We start from the raw sequence: 8,434 nt of genomic DNA on the forward strand, positions 1-8,434 counted from the left end.
GGGCCTTCACCAGTGCACTCGGGAGGAGGTCGGGAGAGGGAGCTTTCTCCAGAAGCTAAGGAAATCCAGCCAAAATTCAGTTCCCTAGAACTAGACTAACCCGCCATCTCGGATGCTTTGAAAAGCAGAGGCACGAGCCAGAACACTCGACCAGGAATCTGTCTCAAGATGCCACACACACCCGCGCGGCCTCGACGAGCTGCAGAGCACTCAGCGGCCCTCCAAAGAATTCCACCCCGTGCGTCACCAAAATACCTTCCCTGCGCCGGGGCTGCAGGACGGCGCCCCCGGCAAAGCTGCAGCCGCGACACAGTGAAGCACCGGTGGCCACACGCGCCGGAGCGTCCTTCACTGAGACCGACAGCATCCCTAGACTCGATTCCTCTAACAAACGGGCACAGTGAACGGGCTGCTTTCTGCACACACGGCCGCCTGCATCAGCTCTTAAGAAAAGCTATTATTCTTTCTCCCTCAAAGACACGAATGAATCCCAAAACCCCAATATACCTGGCAAAACTCGGGCACACCTCCACACTTCCAAGTCCAAACGGTCCTCGCCCGGGATCCTGAATGGCTTAGGGCGGAGCGAGCACCAGGCTAGAAGCAAGTTTGCCTGGTTATCTACCCTCGGGAGGGATGGGGAGAGGGAAACGGGATGGAAGCCGCACCGACCTGCTAGGCTACGATCCAGGCGGCGGCGGCTCTGCGACGTCGGAGCCCACTGAGCTCGGTGCGACCCCCGCGCGCCCCGACAACTGGCGCGGGGTCCTCGAGCACCTGGCAGCTGCTGGGACTTGAGCAGCAGCCGGGCCACCCTGAGGAGGAGGAGGAGGAGGAGGATCCCGGGAAGAGCGGCTGGAGCGGCGGGACGGAGGAGAGGGCCGGGACCGCAGCTGCCGGCGCGCGGACGCAACTGGGCGGCTCGCCTTCGTCGAGTGGGAAGAGGCTCCGCGCCGCGGGCTACTTAATAGAGGGCTGTTCCCAGCTCTCAGTTTACTCGGTTACGAAACGCCTGGGAAGGTGGACGGCTGCCACGGGGTGATGTATGCTCCTCCGGCGGTGAAGGAGGTCTACTTTTGGGAACGTGTGCATACTTCCAGCATTCCTTCGGCGTGAGGTGGCGGTCGCGGTAGTAGCAGCGCCCCGCCGGGGAGCGGGGGAGGGAGGGGGCGGGGAGGGGGACAGCCGCGGCCGGGTTCACTGCCAAGGGAAGCCGCGCACTCCTCCGCTTGGGGCTGGCTGGGAGCTTGGGTTTCCCCATCCGTGCGATTTCCCCTACTGAATTCATTTTTCTAAGTTAAGGACAATGGGAGGAACAGTCGGGGCTTTCATTTTCATAACAGTAAGAATGTGTGAGCGACCCCGTCCCATCCCAGCTCCCATCCCTAATCATCACTGCCTACACCTTCCTTCCCCTTCGTCCAGGGTGCACTTGAAGCCTGTTTTACAGGGTTTCCATTAACTAACTGTCTGTGCACGCAGCTCGCCCTCTTGTCTTTTTCGATCTCGCAGGGGCGACTGGAAACCCGGACAGCCTCGCGCGCGGGGCTCATCGATGGGACGGCTTTCCCAGTCGCGACTCTCTCCCCTGATGCTTTGGGACGGAACTGAGATTCTTAGTACGGGCGCCAAGAGAGAGGGCGACCACTGCCTTGAAACCTAGGGGTCCTTGTAATAGGAAGTCGCTCAGGAACAAGTTTTATACATTGTACAAAGTTCTCACCCGGGCCCAAGACAAGGGTGTGGACCAAAATTTACCCTTGAAACCCAATGGGGTCCAGGCAAAGAGGGGGAGTAAGTTTCCCCCCACTGATGGGGAGATGGAGGCCAAATGTGGGGCTGACATTCCGCCAGAAGCATCTCCTCTTTTCGGCGCCTCCTCCCCGCTCCACTCCACCCCTTGGCTCTGAGCAGGAAGCCTGGCAATCGGGGTTGCCAAATTGTACTAGACGCACGGGAGGAAGCACGGGGCGCTTGCACTCTGGCATCTGAAAAGCGCTTCAGCAGAGGTTCAGATTACACACGTCTGTGCGCTCAGCGCAAACCTTGTGCCTTTTGGCCTCGAGGCCCAGGGGTTACCCCTGCAAGGTTGAGCCACCGGGGATGCAGGAGGTGGCGCCAAGAGGAACGCGGGAGCGGCGTCCCTGGAATTAACCGCCTGCAATAAAGCGGAGGTCTAGTGGCCAAAGTAAACCTCTCTTCCCATTTGATCTGACGTCTGCTAATTTGGCCCTCCTTTCATCAAGCACGATAATCTCCGAACTTGCTTTTAAATGACAAAAACTTGCTGGGCGACCCCCTGCACTCCATCCCACGTATAGGCTGCCTCCAGGCAAAGCCAGAAAAGCCAGGGATTGGAATGGGGGTAAATGGAACTCGCCACCTTTGCACATTCCCCGACTACACACGGCCCACTCGAAGTCCAACTGGGCAGCTCGCACAAAGAGCCCACACGCACACAGCACAGTCTCTTTCCCTTTAAACTCTCACAACCCGGGTGTCTGGCACACACACCCCCAGCTCGAACGCGCCCGGGGTGCAGAGCACAGCGCGCGGTCATCGCTGCAGTAGCAATGAACTCCTGTCCCAGACTGTGCGGAGCCCACCTCCGCATCACCGCCAGCTCTACACCCGCACCCTCACCTTACTCCCCTCTCACAGACGCTTGAGGGTGGGTGGCAGCCTCCGGGACAGAGCAGAGGACTGGTAGCCGCCTTCTTGGCATCCAGTAATGCCCCGCTGCACCCGCTAACGTCCTGGCAGGCACCGCGGCCTGGAACGACCAGGGACGCCCCTGGGACACAATTCCCACCTCCCACCCCCGGTCTGGAAAAGGACAACACATCAGCCCATGCATTTAGCCGAGGTCGGGTGTGTGTCTGTGTGTGTGTGTGTGTGTGTGTGTGTGTGTGTGTGTGTGTGTGTCTGTGTGTGCGCGCGCGCGCGTGCTTTTCTCTTTTTGCACTTAAAAAAAATTTTTTTTGTTTTGTCGAGATTCTTGACTAGGGAAGAGTGTACACTCTGGGTGTTTATATTTTTGGTTTAAAATGAGTTTCCTGCTGTTAATTTGACTGAGAACTGCAAATGTATCAGCCGAAAAGGTGCAGTCACCCTCCGTGGAGCCAAGGGTGGCTTCCTCGAACTGAGGCCGAGCAAACTGGATGGAGGAGGCTTCTGCTCCCGAGAGCACGCACTTTGTGCTGCTCTCCAACTAAGCCAAGTGCTGGGGACCTGCGCTGCCATCCTCCCTTGCTAAAGGCATTCTCGCTCACATTCGTAGATTTAATGCATTTGAAAATAGTTGCTGCAAAGGAATGTAGGTGATATAAACCACTGGCTGCAAACGCTCTTTGGCCTCAGGAAAAGGATTCCTACGCAGTTTCCAGAGTAGGACGAGAGGAGAAGGAAGGAGGGGACACCCAGGACGGGGAGTACACAGACTCACATCCACAAGCTAATCCGAACACATCCATTCCTGGGGTGGGCGCAAGGTTCAACTCCAGTGCATCCCAAGGGGCGCCTGAGGGGCCTTCCAGCATGACGTCTGCTCTGTTTATCTTCCGGGAGCCCTTACTCTCAACATCCAGTCTGGTAAACAGACAAAACGTGTCAAAAATGTGGAAACCATTCGCCCAGTGCCCATCAGTAGTGCGTTCAGTTCTTAATACCCTTTGGAATCCGTTAATGTTTGAAAAAATTATTATTATTATTATTATTTATCGACTGAGGCAGAGCTGTTTGCATTTATTCAGTTTGGCTGCTTTCCGTGGCTCTTTACTCGCGAGGTTAGAACCGGCGACTTGTCCCCCTCACTCTCCCTAGCTACTACTCCCACCTCTTCTCCCTTCGACTCCAGGGTTCCCGGCGGTTCTGGAGCTTTAGATTTCTTGTCTGACAGCGCCATCTCTCGGTCAGAGTAAGCCCTGACGTCGGAGGCCAAAGTTACAGCCTGGAAGTTAAATTGTGAGTTTTTTAAGTGTGTCATCCATCTGATTCCCAGCACTGACAGAGGCGACAGGACAGAACAACCAATGAGAAGATGGCATAAACTTTCCTTGTGCCTGTTAACTAATCCCCTTTAGAAATTCTTTCCCCAGGGTTGCTGCGAAGTTCTGGTCAGAGGCAGACAGAGGAAGAGGTGCTAATTTCTGGAAGTTTAGTTTACAGCAGGGCCCTCACCTTCTAATAGAAAAGGCAAGAGTGGCTTCCTCATTGATTTGCTTGGGGTTAATTTAGCCACGCTTCCTAGCGACAGATGAGAGTGTTTCCCTTGTGTGTATGTTCTTGCTGATTTACTTTGTGGGGAGGGAAAGAGAAACCTGAGATGAATGCGCACTGTCTGCCCGGCACTTTGGGCTGCACCTGGGCTGTAGGGGAAGTGACAAAAGCCCTCACAATCCCTTTGAGATTACCATGTAAGGAGAGGAGACAGTGCTCCATCTGCACTATTTCTCAGGTGGGGAGGCAGTGACCAGCAAGAGCCAGAAACACTGCATCCGATTCCTCTCCTTTAGGACCCTGTGGGCTAGGCAAGTAAAACACATGTAAAGGTCACCTTTTATGTGCCTGTACAGTGCCAAGCTCAAAGCAACAGATACGAAGATAATTGAGGCCTTGCCCTCACATGAGCCACCTGAAGTGGCTTCACGTGGCCCACTTAAATCTCACAAGCACTTATACCTTCAAAATGGTTTAACATTAACAGTGAGGAGCAATAGACGACTACCCTCTCTGCAGTGGCAAAGCTGAGGAATCCAGACGCCAGGCCATCTCTGAGGAAGGAAGAGGGGTGCACTGCACTTCCTCTGCCTTCTTAACTGATCCTGATTCTTCAGAAAGGACTGTTTTGGTGACACCCATAGGCTTTGTGAATGCTTCACCCTGACCTCCTCACCTGTGCTGAAACAACCTCTCCTGTCAGAGTGTGATCAACTTGTGGCAGAAAACTGTAAAAGTATAACATTTACCCTACTGCACAAGGGAGCTGGCTCAGATCTTGTGTGACCTCAGACGTTGTGGTTGCATGGAAAGCTATGAAGCTTTTAAAAACATTGCATCTAAATAAAATATCTTCTTAGGATAAACTACTTAGATTTAATGAAAGGCAGTTGCTGCTAGGAGCGGAGTATTCTGTTAGTTCTGACTTCCTTGAGCAAAGTGTAAAAGACAAAAGGAAATAAATTCACATAAGAGCTAAGAAAGTAGCCCTCTGCCATTTTTTTCTTCATTTCTGTAAGATTCAATACTCTCTAAGTCATCCTTACCACCACAAGGGATTTGAAATCTATTTATTCTGGAACTATCAAGTAGCACAAGGTCCAGAATTTCTAGTCGGGCCACTGCCCTGTGTATCAACAGTCAGTATGTGTACACTGACATACACTTTCAGGTTGGTGGAAAACGTGAAAACTCTTAGGAATTCATTTTTCAAGATGTGGTCTTGGCCTTCAGACTTAGTACGTAGTAGACTGAAATGCGGTAATGATGAAATCATAGTCATAGAAACTATGAATAAGGGTTTCGTTGTTCTCAGTTGGAGCTCCTGTGTCAAATGAGGTGTAACCAGACCAAGGCTCCACTTGACAATGTATTTTCACACACTAACTAATTAATTCAGCTACCTTTATTGAGCACCGGCATCCAGGTATCCAAGGCAGACTGTGTAACCCTAAATCCAGTGTGGAGTGCACCCTCTGGTGGGGAAAGGATGCACATTGTCTGGTCAGACTTGTTAAATCATTTTTTCCTTGAGCATTCACTCAGCAAATGCTGTTTCTCTCGGCATGATGTTCCCTAAAAAAAGGTGGGAAGGTTTTTTAAGGCAAATTAGAAGACTGCCTGCCCATAGAAATTTAAATGTAGTAACAGTGACCAGAAGTAAACATAAGCAAAAGTCAAATTATTTAAAAGTGTAGAGATGGTGTGACCAACTTGAAAAATAACACGGGAAATAGATGGTGCGGAGAAACCGTGTGAATGACCACACAGGAAGCAGGCAGCTCAGTGCGACATTCAGAACATTTCATGGGGGAAACTTTTCCATAAAACAATGTCTCTATAAACCAATCTCACCACAAACCAATGACAAGAACAAAGAGAGGGAAGAGGAGATTGTTATAAAAATATATTCAGAAGCTATAACAACCGAATAATAATAGTTGTCAAGAACTGTGAGGGGTTTGATATTTTATCCTACTTGCAAGCTAGTAAATTAACATGCTACTTCCTGGATGCTGGCAGAAAATACAGGGACCGGAAACATAGGCCTGTATTACTCACAGCAACACCAGTGGTCCGAGAATCACTATTTGGGCCAGTTCCCCAGTTCTCATGGGGTGATGAAAAGAGGGCCCAGTGACCCTTGCATACACAGTGAGCTGCATTACAGGAACGAAATCTCAGCTTGGGGAACCCAAGTCTTTTATAAGGACAGTAAGTCTGCTTGACTTTTGCCCTGAAAGGAAACATTATCTTTGTTATAGGGACAGTAAACAGACTTGCCCTTTGCTGTGGACGGAGAAATTATCTCTCTTTCCCAAGGCTGCTAGTATACAGACACCGTAAGAGAGCATCTGAGACAAAAGCAGCAAGTGTCTGCCCAATGACCTGCAGAAACATAAGACACCCATGGAGAAATGTCTTCCAACAATGAGAATTGTTGGGAGTTCATGGGAAGGAGAATGCACTCTGTGTCAAAGTGGTTCCTGAAGAATTTCTAGAGGAGGAAGACGAAAGGACTGGGAGTGGGCAAGCTAAGTCCAAAATTCAAAATGACAAGTTAAAAAAAATAGCAGAGGACAGGAAATGTCTTGGGCAATAAATAAAGCAGAGCTGTTTTAGCAGAAAGTTTGTGAACACAATTGGAATAGTTGTGGAACTTAGAGGTGGCTGAATTTTTGGAATTTAATACTCTAAATATAATTTACAGAATGTATTCCAGATGCTATATATGACATTTTACATACCTCAATCCATAAAATTTAATTTCACAACTTTACTTGAACAATAAAAATAAAATTTGAAAAAGAAAAAAATAATTTTAGATAAGTAATTGAGGATCAGAAAAGTGGTTAGCTGGTAAGTTTGGAATCAGGATCTGAATTCAGAGCTCTCTGCCATCTATGTCCATGGTCTTTTCACTATAGTAAAATCAATGCTTACTGACTGAATGAATACATTTTTTGATCTTGTAGAAGTAGCCTAATATGGCAATTAAGCTCCCAGCAGCCTGCTGGGAGGACAGCCAACAACGAGGACACCGGCAGGGGCAGTGCCAGAGCCCAGGCAGGGGCACAGGGGGCCTGGGTGCTAGTGGCATGAAGGCCAGAAGACGACTTTGGGAGGTAAGAAGGGGGCAACATCTTAAGGGGATGGGGCCAAGTGATGAATGAAGGAACGATGATTCCGTGGGGAACGTTGGGGAAGTGGGCAGGCAAGCCAGTTTTAAGGGAGTATACCAAAATGTCTTTAGAACATGCCTTATTATATGATCAAAATCTTTGGGCTTTTTTCCTCTAATAAAGTTTATTGGTAATCTATTATATTAATAAAATTAAAAGTGTCTCATTCAAATACAGATTTTTTTTGAGAGATGTATCTTTTTTATCATAAATGGTAATTTTATTTATTTATTTATTTATTTATTTATTTATTTATTGTTCAAGTACAGTTTTCTGTACTTGAACAACAGTACTGTTTTACTCCCATCCCAGCCCACCCCCCCAGTGCTCCCCACCTCCCTCCCATTTCCACCCCCCTTAGTTCTTGTCCATGTGTCCTTTATACTTGTTCCTGTAAATCCTTTCCCTTTTCCCAAAATTCTCTCCCCTGTCCCCTCTGGTCCCTGTCAGCCTGTTCTCTATTACAGTGTCTTTGGTTATATTTTGCTTGCTTGTTTGTATTGTTGTTTAGCTTCCTGTTAAAGGTGAGATCATATGGTATTTGCCTTTCACCACCTGGTTTATTTCACTCAGCATAATGCTTTCCAGTTTCATCCATACTGTTGCAAAGGGTAGGAGCTTTTTCTTTCTTTCTACTGCATAGAATTTCGTTGTGTAAATAAGATCTGTATACATAAAACTACACAACACTAAAGAAAGAAGTCAAAGAAGACACAAACAAATGGAAACATATACCGTGTTCATGGATTGGAAGAATTAACATCATCAAAATGTCCATACTACCCAAAGCAATTTGCAGATTCAATGCAATACCTATTAAAGTACCAATGACATATCTCACAGACACAGAACAAACACTTCAAAAATTTATATGGAATCATAAACAACCTGAATAGCAGTTTCAATTTTGAGAAAGAAGAACAAAGTAGGAGGAATCACAATACCTGATATCAAACTGTATTACAAGGCCACTGTAATCAAAACAGCCTGGTACTAGCATAAAAACAGGCACAGTGGAACAGAACAGAGAGCCC

The 8,434-nt window shown here is 48.5% G+C and overlaps 1 protein-coding gene across 3 annotated transcripts in view; it reads right to left on the reverse strand.

Moving 5' to 3' along the window:
* COL12A1 (collagen type XII alpha 1 chain) overlaps positions 1–1,038 on the reverse strand; it is a 116,029-nt gene extending 114,991 nt beyond the window's left edge. For all 3 annotated transcript variants that reach the window (XM_053664059.1, XM_053664063.1, XM_053664067.1), the window contains exon 1: positions 673–1,038. The gene's annotated coding sequence lies outside the window, so the exon portion shown is untranslated. The remainder of the gene's footprint in view (positions 1–672) is intronic.
* Positions 1,039–8,434: the final 7,396 nt, after the last annotated feature.

Source organism: Artibeus jamaicensis, unplaced genomic scaffold (genome assembly GCF_021234435.1).
Source record: "Artibeus jamaicensis isolate MK-2021 breed Jamaican fruit bat unplaced genomic scaffold, CSHL_Jam_final contig_1127, whole genome shotgun sequence".
Taxonomy (NCBI): domain Eukaryota; kingdom Metazoa; phylum Chordata; class Mammalia; order Chiroptera; family Phyllostomidae; genus Artibeus; species Artibeus jamaicensis.